Genomic DNA, 17,332 nt, shown 5'->3' with positions numbered 1-17,332 from the left:
ATTCCATGCATCCACTACCCTCTCAGAAAAGTAATACTTTCTGATATTATTTTTAAACCTTTGCCCCTCTAATTTAAGACTATGTCCTCTTGTTGTGGTAGTTTTTCTTCTTTTAACTAAAGTCTCCTCCCTTACTGTGTTGATTCCCTTTATGTATTGAAATGTTTCTATCATATCCGCCCTGTCTTGTCTTTCCTCCAAGCTATACATGTTAAGATCCTTTAACCTTTCCTTGTGAGTTTTATCCTGCAATCCATGAACGAGTTTAGTGCCCTTCTCTGAACTCTCTCTAAAGTATCAATATCCTTCTGAAGATACGGTCTCCAGTACTGCGTACAATACTCCAAGTGAGGTTTCACCAGTGTTCTGTACAATGGCACGAGCACTTCCCTCTTTCTACTGCTAATACCTCTCCCTATACAACCAAGCATTCTGCTAGCATTTCCTGCCGCTCTATTACATTATCTGCCTACCTTTAAGCCATCTGAAATAATTACCCCTAAATCCCTTTCCTTGGATGTTGAGGTTAGGACTCTATCAAATATTCTGTAGTCTGCCCTTGGGTTTTACATCCAAGACACATTATCTTGCACTTATCCACATTAAATGTCAGCTGCCACAACTCTGGCCATGTTTCTAGTTTTATTATTACACAATTGCCCTGGTTCTTATTTATTAAAAGAGCCTATGTGGGGCAGGAAAAAGCACTTAACTTATTAGTGTTCCAATTTGAGAACCTTCTTTCTTTATACCTTTAACATAAATGAAACATATATAGTGTAAAACCACTCAAGCATATATACAATATGTAGAATAATGGAACACTCATATTCCAGAGCTATATGGACCTAGCTCTGGTATGAAAGGCCTGTGGGTTCAATATGGGCAACCCTTTCCCTCTTCCATGGGGTGGATTTCCAAAGTGTAAAGTTTTTCTCAAAAAGATGGGAGATAAGTACCGTAATATAGTATAATTCCGTGGGTACAAAAAGCAAGGTGTACTAATGCAATATACTCACAAGTGGAGAGCCTGTAATCTGGCTCAGTAACCAAGCGTAGTGTAGTTAGGGACTACACTCCCTTCTGTGCAGGAGCAGGAATCCAAGTGGTATTTAACCCCTTCAGGACCGGCCTGTTTTTGCGATGTTTGTACGTTAAGGACCAGAGCAGTTTTAACACTTTTGTGGTGTTTGTGTTTAGCTGTAATTTTCCGCTCTCTCATTTACGGTTCCCATACAAGTTATATACTGTTTTTTTCACGACAAGAAGGGCTTTCTTTACATACCAGTATATATATTATGTCATATATTGTATTTAAAAAAAATAATAAAATATGGTGAAAAATAAAAAAAAAAACATGTTTTTGGACTTTTACTTGAAAAATCTTTTACTTATCTACAAAAGCTAATGAAAAAAACTGCTAAATAGATTCAAAATTTTGTCCCGAGTTTAAAAACACCCAGTGTTTACATGCTTTATTGCTTTTTTTGCAAGTTATAGGCCTATAAATACAAGTAGGAAATTGCTGTTTCAATATATATATATTTTAAATGTATCAATAGTGACATTGTTACACCGTTATCTGTCATAAATCCCCGAAACACACCTAACATGTACATATTTTTTAAAGTAGACAACCCAGGGTATTCAAAATGGGGTATGTCCAGTTTTTTTTAGTAGCCACCTAGTCACAAACACTGGCCAAAGTTAGCATTTATATTTGTTTGTGTGTTAAAAATGCAAAAAACGCTAACTTTGGCCGGTGTTTGTGACTAAGTGGCTACTAAAAAAAGCTGAACATACCCCATTTGCAATACCTTGGGTTGTCTTCTTTCGCAAATGGTATGCCATCATGGGGCTAATTCTCATTCCTTGGCTACCATACGCTCTCAAAGGCAACCTAACCAATCTGACAAATTTCAATAAAAAAAAAAAAAGTAAAATCAAGCCTTATATTTGACCCTGTAACTTTCACAAACACTATAAAACCTCTACATGTGGGGTACTGTTATACTCAGGAGACTTCGCTGAACACAAATATTAGTGTATCAGAACAGTAAAATATATCACAGCAATAATATCCTCAGTGAAAGAGCTGTTTGTGTGTGAAAAATGCAAAAAACTTCACTTTCACTGACAATATCATCGCTGTGATATGTTTTACTGTTTTGAAACACTAATATTTGTGTTCAGCGAAGTCTCCCGAGTAAAACAGTACCCCCATGTACAGGATTTAGGGTGTCATAGAAAGTTACAGGGTTAAACACAGTGCTAGCAAATTAAATTATCTGGACTTTTGGCCTGGGTTGGCAGGCAGGTCCCTCAAATTGCAATCATTAAAATTACTTAATTAGGTAAAAATATAACATAAATATGCACGTAGAATTTTAATATATATACATATTTATATATTTGACGTCTACGTGTATATTTATGAAATTATTTATGTAATTATGTATGTGGACATATGTATATTTCGTATTATTTTTATTTATTTATTTATACATAGATATATATATCATTACATTCTAAGTATATTTTGAAATAAATATATATATATATCAATATCAAAATACTGTTAGAATAAAACTGAATATATATATATAATTTTTTTTTAATTATTAAAAATTATTTTTATTTTTTGTTATTTATTTTTATTAACATATTATTTGTATTTTATAATAATATATATATACCATATATATAGTTATTATATATATTGTATATATTCGTGTGTAATTTAAATATAAGTGTATTTTTATAATTATATACGTATATATAAATATAAAAATACACTTAGTGTGACATTATATATATGATATATATATACATATATTATATATAGGTATATATAGATATAATACATGTATATATAGCATATATATACACATATTTTTTTTTTTTTACACAGATTTTTTTTTTACACTTTATTTTGGATTTTTCACTTGCAGGGAGACTGCCTGTCAGCACAGACAGTCCCCCTGCAGGCAGACACATGGACACCTATTGCGGTCATGTGATCGAGTGATCACATGGCCGTGGGGTCCTGATCTGCCGAAGGGGGACTGCCTGGGCAGACAGGCAACCCCCCTGGACCGGGTGGAGCACTGATCGCCGCCGTGGGACCGACGGCGATCAGGTAAGTAGCCCAAAACCGTTATGACGGTTCAGGACCGTCAGCGGTCCAAACGCACGTTTTACCGCTGACGGTCCTGAACCGTCAGCGGTCGTTAAGGGGTTAAAAAACAGTTTACTTTATCAAAACATTTATTTAAAAAACAATAAAAATTTAATTACAGATAGCAATATGCAAAAAGTCTATGCTCCAAGAAACGTGTTTCACTGTTATCCCGGCTTCTTCAGTCTCGTGTCATAGACTCATCTGATTCCTGGGGTTTAAATACCCCTCTTTTTTCCAGCTGTTACTTGTTTAAATCGGCGTTGTATTCTCGTCCCGGTCAGGTCTTTTAATTCCGCATGATGTCACTTCCATTTCGTGTTAGGGGGCGTGTCTGTTTGCGGTCCAACATGCGTTATAAAATCCTTTAACTTCCTGCATGACGTCACGTTCACCTCACAGCATATTTAAAATGGGGAATATGTGCATATGTACAGAACAAGTTAGCTGTATCTTTCTCAATATGTTGTACTCTTTAGTTATTTTAAAACAAGATAGGTGAATAATCCAATTACTATAGTCCCTTTACTAACACTTAAAAAGGGGTCTTTTTACAAATTGTAAATTGGAGAAAAGAGATTCTTAAGATATAAAGCACTATCTAAAACTTAGATAATATTCAATTAATGTCATCTTATGTTAATCTAATTCATTTGATATTTACAGTTAATAATTATGATGTTTCTGTTGTAAAAAAAATGCATAGTTTCAGTTGTAAATGCACTCAATGATAATGCAGTCATTAAGCATTATCTAAAACTTAGGAAATATTTAATTAATACTTACTAATTACATCTCATGTCTACCAAATTCATCTAATATTAAAATGCAGTCAATAATTGCATAATGTTATAAAAGCAGTCAATAATTACACAGTTTACAGCCTTAGGGGGGATTTATTTAAAAAAATGTCAGATCTCAAAGTCGCTATTTAGACCATATGGGATCATTGTGTTTAAATTATAGATGCATTCCATTTCTATTCTGCCAATGGTTCTATTAAAATCACCCCATAAATGTCATACCCTTGGGGTTGTGGTTATGGTGGATGTTAAAATGTGCTGAAACACTGTGATTTTCATAGCTTTTTAAGATATTCCGAGAATGCTCTTCTATGCGCGTGTGTAGTGCCTTTGTGGTTCTACCCACATATTTCAGGCCGCATGGACATTCTAATAAGTAGATGACATTCTTTGTAAAACATGTTATAAAATCTTTCACTTTATGAGTTTTGCTATTTGAACTGAATTCTTTAAGTTTGCATCTATTCTTGACAGTTTTTTTTGCATGCAGAGCATTGGCCACAGCCATAAAACCCAATACTATTATTTAGTCGTACTGGAACTTTTTCTTCTTTTAACCCCTTAACACCGCAGCCAAATGTACAAGTTGTGAACAGAACAAAACGTAAACAAAACCTGGCATTTACGCTATATGTCTGTCCAACCGTAATTCACCTCTTTCATATTAAATGCACCCCCCCTTATTATATATCATTTTATTCAGGGGAAACAGGGCTTTCATTTAACATCAAATATTTAGGTATTGAACATAATTTAATATAAAAAATTTATAAAAAAATGGGAGAAAAAAAGAATTTTTTAAATTTTTTTTGTTCTATGTGACATTTTAACTGTGGATGTCAAAATACTGTTTGCTTTTACTGCAATACAATACACATATTTGTATTCAGCGATGTCTCACGTGTAAAACAGTACCCCCTATGTACAGGTTTTATGGTGTTTTGGGAAGTTACAGGGTCAAATATAGCACGTTACATTTGAAATTGAAATTCGCCAGATTGGTTACGTTGCCTTTGAGACTGTATAGTAGCCCAGGAATTAAATTTACACCCATAATGGCATACCATTTGCAATAGTAGACAACCCAAGGTATTGCAAATGGGGTATGTCCAGTCTTTTTTAGTAGCCATTTGGTCACAAACACTGGCCAAAGTTAGCGTTAGTATTTGTTTGTGTGTGAAAAATGCAAAAAACGCCAATTTTGGCCAGTGTTTGTGACTAAGTGGCTACTAAAAAAGTCTGGACAAACCCCATTTGCAATACCTTGGGTTGTCTACTATTGCAAATGGTATGCCATCATAGGGGTAATTTTCATTCTTGGGCTACCATAGGGTCACAAAGGCAACGTAAGCAATCTGGCGAATTTTAATGTGAAAAAAATGAAACACAAGCCTTTTATTTGACGCTGTAACTTTTGAAAACACCATAAAACCTGTACATGTGGGGTACTGTTGTACTCGGGAGACTTCGCTCAACACAAATATTTGTATTTCAAAACAGTAAAAAGTATTGCAGCAATATCGTCCGTGTAAGTGCTGTTTGTGCGTGAAAAATGCAGAAAACGTCACTTTTACTGGCGATATCATCGTTGTAATACATTTTACTGTTTTGAAACACTAATATCTGTGTTCAGCAAAGTCTCCCGAGTAAAACAGTACCCCCCATGTACAGGTTTTATGGTGTCTTGGAAAGTTATAGGGTTAAATATAGTGCTAGCAAATTAAATTCCCTATACTTTCGGCATGGGTTGTCAGGCAGGTCCCGCTAATTGTAATTAATTAGGATACCTAATTATGTAAAATTATTACATAAATATATGTGTAGAATTAATATATGTATATATATACATATGTGTATATATACGTATATATATATATAATTTTTTTTTAATATTTTTATTTATATATAGGTATATATATAGTGATATATACGTATATATTTATGTATATAGATATATATATATTATGATATATATATTATTTTGTTCTACGTGTATTTTGATATAAATATATATATTAATATCACAATACAGTTAGAACGAAATAACACATCTATATATTTTTTAATTATTTATTTTTAAATATTTTTTTAATTTTATTTTTTTACGTATTTACATATATATATTTTTTATATTATATATAAATATATATATAACAATAATTATATATATATTTAATCAGTATCAGTCTACGTGTAATTTGATATTAATATATATATATATATATATTTATTAATATTTAAATACACGTCGTGTATGTGTAAATGTGTGTGTGTGTGTGTGTGTGTGTATGTGTATATATATATATATATACTTAGATCATATATATATAATACATATGATCTAAGTATATTTTATTTGTAACTGTAATTTTTTTAATTTATTTTTTGAACTAATATTTTATTTTTTTTACAGGACAGGGGGCAGAGACAGTGTCAGCCAGTGATTTCACATCACTGGCTGACACACAGGATCAGTGATCACAGTGACTGCCTGTCACTGTGATCACCTCCTGCAGATTGGGTAATTGACCACAGGGGGGAGTGCCTGGGTGGTACAAGCACTCCCCCCTTCCAATCTGCAGGGGGATCACTGTGCCAGTTACATGTGTCAGCCAATAGGCTGACACATGTAACACTGATCGCAGTGACAGGCTGTCACTGCGATCAGAGTGCTTTGAGATCGCAGTGACAGCCTGTCACTGCGATCAGACTTCGCAGATCGTGGTCACTGACCCCAGGGGGACTGCCTGGGGGGCCAGGTAAGTCCCCCGACCGCGATCTGCAGAAGGGGAAAGCCGCCGGCCGCATGTGTCAGCCGATTTGAAATCGGCTGACACATGCTTAATACTGGTCGCAGTGACAGCCTGTCACTGCGATCAGAGACTGCAGATCGCGGTCACCGGCCACAGGGGGGGTTGCCTGGGGGGCCAGGCATCCCCCCCGACCGCGATCTGCAGCGGGCGATTAGCGCCGGCCACGTGGGCGGCCATTCTGGCGAGGACGTAATATTACGCCCGCCGGCGTTTAGAGCCGGTTCCTGCAGGACGTAATATTACGTCCTCCGGACTTAAGGGGTTAAAACACTTTTTACTAATTGTCTCTTACTGTTTTTAACTCCCCTATGTATTATCTTTGGTTTTTCAGTTAAAACCTCTTTTAGGACGAGGTCTTTCAAAAAAAATGCCAATATCTGTTTACAATGTTCCTTACTTTCCTATTGTTATTGTTATAGTTAAATATGAATGGGATACCTTTTGTTGTTTAGTCCCCTTTCTTTCTTTGGGTTTATATTTTAGTAGATCTTCCCTACTTCTCCCTTTTATCTCTCTCCTTGCCACTTCCAATTTGCCTTCTTTGTAACCGTTTTTCAAGTCCTGTTTAATTTTTTGTGACTGTTCCTCATACATCAGTTGGTCTGTACAATTTGTTCGTATCCTTAAAAATTGCCCTTTAGGGGCATTTTCGTGCCATGGAGCATAATCGCAACTGCTTTTATCAATAAAACTATTAGCATCGACTGGTTTAAAATGTAAATTTTTTATAGAGAATGGAATTTTAAAAACTAAGAATAATTTTAAAAATATAGGTGATATATATCAACTCACATGGATCTGAGCCTGTATTGTGACTAGTTCAGTAAAAAGTGCCTTTATGCTCTTAGGGCAGCATCACACCTCTAATGGGTTGTAGATGGATATCCTCCAGCTTACAGCTTGTAAATAGGAATAGGGGAGTCTGTCGTCCTCATATTAAACTAATGGAGAGGGGCATAAGAAAGAAATAGAGAGGGGCATAAGAAAGAAATAAAAAAGTTGTCAGTTTGCACAATACATCATGAAGATTATTTGGCAGTAAAAATAAATTATAAATACAATGGAATACAGTGATGTTTACAGTCCCAAAGCATATTGATGAATTGATTACATATTTTAAATATTGCAGTTAGTTGCATATTGGGACATAAAATATCTATTATGTATGATACAATTATAATAAAAAATTATGTTTCCAGCTGCTAGATCTGCACAATGTCACTTTTTGAACATAGAGAGAAAATGTGCACTAATATTGATGAATTATTTGCAATTGAAGAAAGAGTGTTTAATCAGGTAGACCGTATGGAAGAAGAAAATCGGTATTTAATCAGGTAGACCGTATGGAAGAAAAAAATCGGTATTTAATTGCAGGGAAAATTTGAAGAAATTGTTAAGTAGAAAAATAAAAATTAAATGGGAAGTGGCAACTTTAGCGAAATACACAAAAGAGAAGTTAACCCCTAGAGGGTTAAGATTTTTTAAAAGCTCTGCTTTTGATCGGGATGACAATTCCTTTATGCAAAAATGGGAGACTATGTTGGATTCTTTCTCTTTTGGGATGATTTGCCTCATCATAAAAAGGAGAAAGAATACCCTAGCCAAATTAGATCAAGACATAAACAATGAACAAAATTTCCTCATGAACCACATTGATTCAGATGAATACAAGAGAATCACAGACGATGTACAAAAATGGTTAGATACCATTGAAAAATACACTATTCCGATAAAAAAGAAAAAGTACATAAGAGGTCAAATGGACTATAAAAATAATAAAGTACGACTCTTCAACAAAAATAAAAATAGGAATAGAGAAAGATATCCAGGAGAAACCAAATTCCAAAAAAGGGATAACTACAGACCCAACAGATATATAGAAACAAAAAGAGATTAGAATCATTTCTACCCTAGAAGGAATCCAACATATAATGCTAGGATAGACAATAAGAAGGATAAATCCCCTGTAAGAAGAAGGAATCATTACCCAAAAACACATACAGTACCTAGAAACACATACCCAGAACCTAGAAAAAACACTCCTATAAGACATATAACAAAGACTAGACCTTCAACATTTGGCAACAAGGAAACACAACCAGAGAGTACCAGGGGCACTATAACTAGAGCTAGACCATCTACAAGAGCTATCACCACCTCATCAAATTGATTTAAGGTACTCTCCACAGCCCCACAAGAAGAGGATTTTTGGAGTACGAGATCAAAAGACAAATACAAGCCCCCCAACTATTACAGATCCTCAGGAAAAAGAAGAAGACGTTTAGAAGACGGGGAAATAGAGGAGGAGCTTGTGTACAAAAAAGAAAAAAAACAGACAGGCGACACCAACCAAGCAAAACCAATAACCAACATATCAGAAAAAGAAGCTGGCATTTATAATGTAACCCAAACAATCTTGAGCCCCCCTGTATTGGAATACTACAAAGAGGTCTAAAATTTGTACCCACTAAGGGTTTAAACAAATTTGACACATATGTGGACCTTAATAGATTCAAAAGAAACCTATGTCTGGAAAGGTTATTTTTAAAAGACTCTTTAACGAGACCTGTAATACCTATTAATGATAATGAGTATGTACACACTAAACTCAAAAACAAGTCCACTTGCTTTCCGAGTAACTTAATATCACCACATATAGGAAACTTAAAGGAGACCCTATAACAACAATTAAGCCAAAATTTGATTAATTTTTACAAATGGGGCAGGATCTAGGACATCAGATTTCCAAAAACTCCAGTTTTTTACTATTTACCAAAGATCCATAAGGACCCAATCAAACCACCTGGTAGACCCATAGTGTCGGGCATAAATTCCATCACTAGTAGATAGTCAGAGTACATCGACAAGTGTTTACAACCAATGGTTAAAAAATGCCAAGCTATCTTAAAGATACAGGCAATACTCTTCAGATATTAAATAACATACCATGGAGAGAAGACTATATTCTAGTGACGGCTGATGTCAGCTCCTTATACACCATTATCACCCATACTAGGGGCTACTCAGCTGTCAAGGAATTGTTAACCAATTCAGGTCAATTTCCAGAAGAACAAGTCTATTACATTATTGAGGGTATACTTTTTATTCTAACCAACTATTACTTTTGGTTTAGTGGAGATTATTATCTCCAGATATGTGGGACAATGATGGAGACCAGGTTTGCACCCAGCTATGCCAATCTTTTTACGGCAGATTGTAAAAATCAATTTATCTACCATGGGCATGACTGGACAGAGAACCTGGTCACCTATTGCTGTTACATAGATGATTTTTTTTATATAAGGAAGGGTTCAATTGAAGACCTTTATATTAATGTTTTGAACTCTAATGACTGGGACATTTCCCTTACAGTATATTTCAGTACTTCCATGGTTAATTTTTTTAGACCTTGAAATTTTTATTGAAGATGGCAAGGACGTCATCCGAGGGGATGAGATGCGGAGTTTGTAATCTACGGCGGTTACATCTGTCAACGAAACACGGAGCAACCTCAGCTGTCTGCAGCAGCATAGACTCCAACGCCGGTCGAGGCATCAGCAGACCACCCTTCTCTAAAGCTGACTTAGTGAGCAACGGCGTATGCCGGGTTGTCACACCATCGGATCTAGTAAGAGGCACAGCTTCTCATTGTATTTATCACAATTACTGTTCTTATTGTTTTAATTCCTTACTCTGCATGTGGCAGACAATAAATTGTTAAAGTTTTAACTATACAAGCTCATCATTGACGATAATGCATATTAAGACATTATATTGACCATGTGGGATTATTATGGTTTTATGTGCAGTTTCATCTGTAATAGACTATAACCATATATCTGTTATAAGATTAACAGTGTATTTTGATCATACAATCTGCACTATCATCTTTTTCTTTGTTTCCTTACATATTCCACAACTCATTATTGGACCACATAACCCGTTTGTATACTGATTGCTATATGTTTGTATGTAACTTTGCTCTACTTATTCTTTACACTACTTTTTAGCCTTCTACCAGACACATCGAGGATATTCTTTAGAGGTGCCCCAAGTCTAAAGCATTAAAACTTCCTTCCTAAATCAACAGAAAGGATTTTTTGGATGCGGCACATGCCTGGCCTGCAGAAATACTTGCAACAAGAAAAGACATGCGAAGCACTTGAATTATTCCCAAAAAATCAAAATGTTCCCAATAAAAGATTTGATCACCAGTCATTCTACTAATGTTATTCACCTATTAACATGTCCTTGCGGTCTAAAATATGTAGGACGAAGTAAGCGACAACTACATGTACGAATAGAAGAACATGTCCACAATATTAAAAAATGCAACATGGAGGGGACCCTATAAGTTTAAATTTTTTGGGAATACAGAGAGTTTTGGGAAATTGGAGAGGAGGGGATATTGCAAAAATTCTTGGCAAAACAGAAATGAAATGCATATTTGATTTACATATGTTACAACCAACAGGTCTAAATATAGATTTTGAATTATGCCATTTCTTATAATTTACTATCTGACATTTGAGCTCATTAATCCACCTTTAAGAGCATGTCTGGCTCCCCCCACCACCCAATACACTCCCTGAAAATACATATATGCTTTATAATATACTTTCTCTGAATATATTTTTATTATAATTTTATCATACATACTAGATATTTTATGTACCAATATGCAATTAACTACAATATTTTAAATATGTAATCAATTCATCAATATTATTAGTATTTAATAGTATTTGTTATTTATTTTTACTGCCAAATAATCTTAATGATGTATTGTGCAAACTGACTACTTCTTGTATTTCTTTCCTATGCCCCTCTCCATTGGTTTAATATGAGGATGACGCACTCCCCTATTGCTATTTACAAGCTGTAAGTTGACCGCTACGTTACAGGTGGAAGTGACGCAACACAGAGAGTCATGACGTCATTTCCGTCCAAACTATGATTAGAAATGCTATACACCGGCGGGCTACCAAGGAAGTGACGTATCGCGAATATCGCATACGTCACTAAAAGCCGCCAAAGATTACACATGTGCATTTCAATCTCCAATCACAAACTGGTTGGATAGGGGACACCCACGTGACCAGCAAAATGGACCTGGTGCCAACATACAGGGAATACAGAATTTCACAGGACACAGCCGACTGAGGAAGCTTGTTAACATGCGAAATGCATTTTGGCAACAGGGACTACATTTATTGGACATATATCAACATTGTTTTGTATTTTATACTGTTTATTGTTTTTATGCAAATATTTTAAATTTTGTTAAATAAACTAATTTTTGTTGGATCCATCTGATGTTTCAACCTGATCCTGTGACTTCTGTGCTACGAGGGGGCAGTGTCACCCCATAATCTGACACTCAGCGTTCCCACCTCAGAGCCAGATTCCTTAGGCTCTGAATCAGGTGAGATTAACATTTATAGATATATGTTAAGTCACTATAATTTTCAGACTCTCTGCACTATTGTATGCTTTGTTTTCATTTACATATCTGGAGGATATTCATCTACAACCCATTAGAGGTGTGATGCTGCCCTAAGAGCATAAAGGCACTTTTTACTGATCCAGTCACAATACAGGCTCAGATCCATGTGAGTTGATATATACCACCTATATTTTGAAAATCAGTAATCCATACCATCTGCACTATATATTTCTATATGTTTTTTTTTCATATATCTTGCTCAACGCCACATCCCTTTATCAAATTATTGAGGGGTAAGCATTGTTTATGCATGTTCCCATTTTCACCTAGCGCTCCACTTTAATATAGGTCTAGCACCTATATACTACCAGATAGTCACAATTTAGGTGTGGGGAGGAGGTATTCGCACACAAGTTTTTTAGAGCTGCTATGTGTTCCCTATCTCCACATTATTTAAGCACTGCTTACACACTTTTTTATTTTGCCATTGACTTATTTGTCTTTATGTTTGACAGTTGGAATAGAACCTCTTCCTCTGTAAACTCACATGTAACAAAGGACTAATTTGTCCTTTTTCCTAACTGAGGCCCCTTTTCTTCATTTTAATCTGTAAATACTGAACAAAAATATTAATTGAGGCAGTCAACTAGACCTTTATCCTCTTCAACATACCTTCCTTCTTTTGATTTTAATCTAACTGATCCTTGTTTTACTTTGCTTTTCTCATTTATGTATCTAAAAAAATGTTTTGTCCCCTTTTTTTTACTGACTGTGCTATTTTCTCTACTTTGTTTGATTTGGAAGCTCTTATAACTTTCTAAGCCTCTTTCTGCCTAATCTTATAGATAATTCTGTCTTCCTCCCTCTGTTTTTTTTTTTACAATTTTCACCCACTTCTGAGGAGAACCACAGTGGTTTCTTGAATTATTTTACTGATAAGCCTAATGCAATTTTTTCTTTGCCTTCAGCAGTGCAACTTTTGCAGTGCACATTTCTCTTGGACCCAGTCTGATAATGACTCCTTTACACATATTCTAATTTTAGAAAAAATCTGTTTTTCTGAAGTCTAAAACTTTTCTTATATTAAACCACACTGACTGATGATCACTGGATCCTACCTAAACTTTCACCTACAGTAATATCTGATACCAAATCTCCATTTGTTAACACTAAATCTAGTATGGCCTCTTTATGAGTTGGCTCCACAATGACTTGTTTTACAGACAATCCCAGTAGGGAGTTTAAAATATGTGTGTTCCTGGCACAAGCAGCTATTTTGGTTTTCCAGTACACATCAGGAAGATTAAAGTTACTCATGATGATAACTTCCCCCTTCATTGTCATTTTGAGCTAGTAGATTATCTAACTTTTCTATTTGTCCTGGGGGCCTATAAATCACACCTACATGAGTTACTGTGTGATTACCAAATTCTAGCGTAACCCAAACGGACTCTATGTCCGCTTCACTTACTTTTATTAGTCTAGATTTTATGCTGTTCTTTACATACAGGGCCACTCCTCCCCCTTTCTTGCCTTCCCTGTATTTTCTATATAAAGAGTACCCTGGCATGGCTATGTCCCAGTCATTTTTCTCATTATACCATGTCTCAGTAACATCGACTAAATCTACATTATCGGTTGCCATTATTACTTATAAGTTCATGGATCTTATTCCCTAAACTGCAAGTATTTGTAGATATGACTCTAAGCTTATCATTTTTAACACACTTGCTACAGGCACCTTCTGTCCTTGTTTTGGGTGGGCAATTGGATTGATGTTTTATCACCCTTTTGTCCCCTATCTCCTAGTTTAAATACATCCTATCAAAACCTCTGAACTGAGAACATTTGTTACCTTTTGAGAAAGATGGAAACCATATTTTTTGTACAGTTTATTTCCATTCCAAACAGAGCTACAGCGAGAAATGAGGCCAAATCCTTGCTCCCGACACAATTCACCAAGCCACAAGTTAAAGTCCCTAATACGCATCCGCCTGTTGTTCTGAGTGTTATGCACAGACAGAACTTCAGAGAATGACAGTGTGGAAGCAACCTGCCGTATATCTTTGGCAAAAACACAAACATCTTCCTTTAACTCTGAAACCTCATTGCAAGCCAAGACATTTGTCCGAAGATGGACAAGTACATCCAATTCCCTTTCCTGCTTTGCACACTTAACAATTATATTACAGATAATTATCCTGTCTCTGTGAGCAGTAGTTTCAGGAAGATATCTCACAAGACCACTATTGTCCAGCTCCACACCTCTTATGATAGAATCCCTCAACAACAACTGCTTTCTATCAGGCATCACCATAGTCTCCAAGCCTGTCTCCACAACACCACTACACTCGGTGACTGAGCCTGTCTCCACAACACCAATACACTCTGAAAGTGCTGAAAATAAATTATGTAGAGCAACAGACTGTGCAATATGCCTTTTATCCCCATCTCTAAGTCTACCAGATTCTACAGTAATCCATCTGCCATTCCTAGGACATCTCTGCGGCAGTGGCTTTGCAGCATTTCCAGCCTGAGTTTGTTTACCGGATTAATTTACAAATCTCAGACTTCAAAAATGCAATCTCCTGCCGCAATATAGAGAACTGTCTACAAATTAGACAGCATCCAACTCTCCAAAAAGTGGAACCTGAAACAAATGTTTAACAACTATTACACTGAACTAAGTCAGCCATTTTAATGAGGTGAGTAATTTAAATCAAACAAATCTCCTGTATACCTCAGATTACCTCCAGTTTATCTCCAGAATATCTCCAAGCATACACTTTGAAGGAGCAACCAAGTTATATTGGCCAAGCTAATAACCACAACCCTTATATAACTCCTAAAAGCACCACCCACTAGGAATGTTTAACACCTGGGTGGGCCTATGCTTATTTGCAAACAATAGCTAATTAACCAACAATCAATAGCAAACACCCAGCTAATCAAATCAAATGCCTTACCAATTACCGACACGAAATAAAACCTTGTGCAACCAGTAACCTTTTCCTATAGATTAATTTTACCTGTAACAGTAAAAAGAAAAATCTTAGACAGTTGAAGAATCAGTAAAACTCTAAGAAATATCTCCAACCACACACTTAGAAGCAGCACTTAGAAGCAGCAACCAAGCTATATTAGCCAAGCTAATAACCACAACACTTAAATAACTCCTAAAAGCACTACCCACTAGGAATGTGTAACCCCTTAAGGACACATGACGGAAACATTCCGTGATGATCCCCTTTTATTTCTGAAGTTGTGTCCTTAAAGGGTTAACATCTGGGTGGGCCTATGCTTATTTGCAAACAATATTGATAGTACTGATTCAGAATCGTGATATATCTCAGAGTGTACTTGACAATGTTTAAAAGCATAAAATACATAACATGCTCATCCTATATTATGTTGTAGTTGGAATATTTTATTTTGTATTATTCCAGAAAAGATTGTGAAAATAGTGAAGATAGTGCTTTTCCACTTTTAAGGACTGATTACTTTTATTTGAGTTTCTATTTTTTACCTCCCTCAATGTTGGAAGTATTGGCCTTCTTTTTAGAAGTCACAGTTACGATCTGTGTTTTCACGTAAAAAAAAATACTTTAACAACTGAGGGCCTTATTCAGATGTGAGCTATATGTGAAAACACAGTCAAAGTGATAAATCATCATAATAAATTGTTGACTAGCACAAACAATTATATGAATAGCACTGGTAAAATATGTTTTCAGTAATATGCATTTTACTTACTTTGTACATGTGTGTGTTTTAACGGAACCATTATTTAAACCAGGACTGTTCAATTAACTTGTAATTTCATTGTTTGAATCTGTTTAGAAAGCTAAAACTTGCTTTAATGCTTATCAGGCCACTTTTTGAAAATTCCCAGTGTGTATGCCCATACACCTAGCAAGGTAAAGGAGGAGACTATATTTAAAAGAAGAAAAACTACCACAACAAGAGGACATAGTCTTAAATTAGAGGGACAAAGGTTTAAAAATAATATCAGGAAGTATTACTTTACTGAGAGGGTAGTGGATGCATGGAATAGCCTTCCAGCTGAAGTGGTAGATGTTAACACAGTAAAGGAGTTTAAGCATGCGTGGGATAGGCATACAGCTATCCTAACTATAAGATAAGGCCAGGGACTAATGAAAGTATTTAGAAAACTGGGCAGACTAGATGGGCCGAATGGTTCTTATCTGCCGTCACATTCTATGTTTCTATGTTTCTAAGGTCTTACTCAACTTTCTCTTTGAGGAGATGACAAAGGTAATTACAACCGTCTTTTCACGAGGATATACAGAATTCTCCAGTTTATTATTTAGAATTATGTTATTGTCTATATACAGTCATTTACATATGAGGCTTACGTGTTACTATTAGACTTGTAATTTGTCATCTATGATAAATCATATATCACACTTTTCTTGACACTACTCATCGGCCTTCCAAATACCCACATTGCCCCTCTTCAGTCTCTAATGAATGCTGCCACCAGACACATCCCCATGACTGACCACTATCCCCACATCTCACCCCTTTGACAATCATTACATTGGCTTTACTGTACCCTCCAATTTATACTGATATTCTGATATCTGCTCATTCTGGCACTCACAACTCTTATTTACAGGATTTTTCAAGGACTGCCCCATTCCTTTGGAACTCAATATCCCATTCCATCAGACTCTCAACCAAACCTCCTGTCTATTTAAAAGTCACCGAACACATACCTCTGTAAGAAAGCTTACCATTTTCCTGGGTGACGATTTTCTCATTCCCTCAGTGCCCATGCCTCTGTGTAGTTTAGTTAACTCTGATTTTTTTGTTCGGTATATAAAGCTACCGAACGCCAACCACCCCCCTGGCTCATTAACTACAAAGCAAATTCCAGATTAAGGGCTTTTCCTGTGTGGCCGCTGTTCATATGGCCGAACGCCACGTGCTGGAGAAAATGGTGGCGATCTTGTCGCACGAAAAAAGGCATCGGGACTTGGTCGTCGAGGGTCTGGAACTATAATCGGACACTCGACTTCCCGAACGCCTGTCAACTTTGCAAATGTCTGCTTCTTTTCGCTGACCAGCC

This window comes from Pelobates fuscus, chromosome 3 (assembly GCF_036172605.1).
Source record: "Pelobates fuscus isolate aPelFus1 chromosome 3, aPelFus1.pri, whole genome shotgun sequence".
In the NCBI taxonomy this organism is placed as follows: domain Eukaryota; kingdom Metazoa; phylum Chordata; class Amphibia; order Anura; family Pelobatidae; genus Pelobates; species Pelobates fuscus.
The sequence above is the reverse complement of the archived record's forward strand: the minus strand, read 5'-3'. Positions refer to the sequence as shown.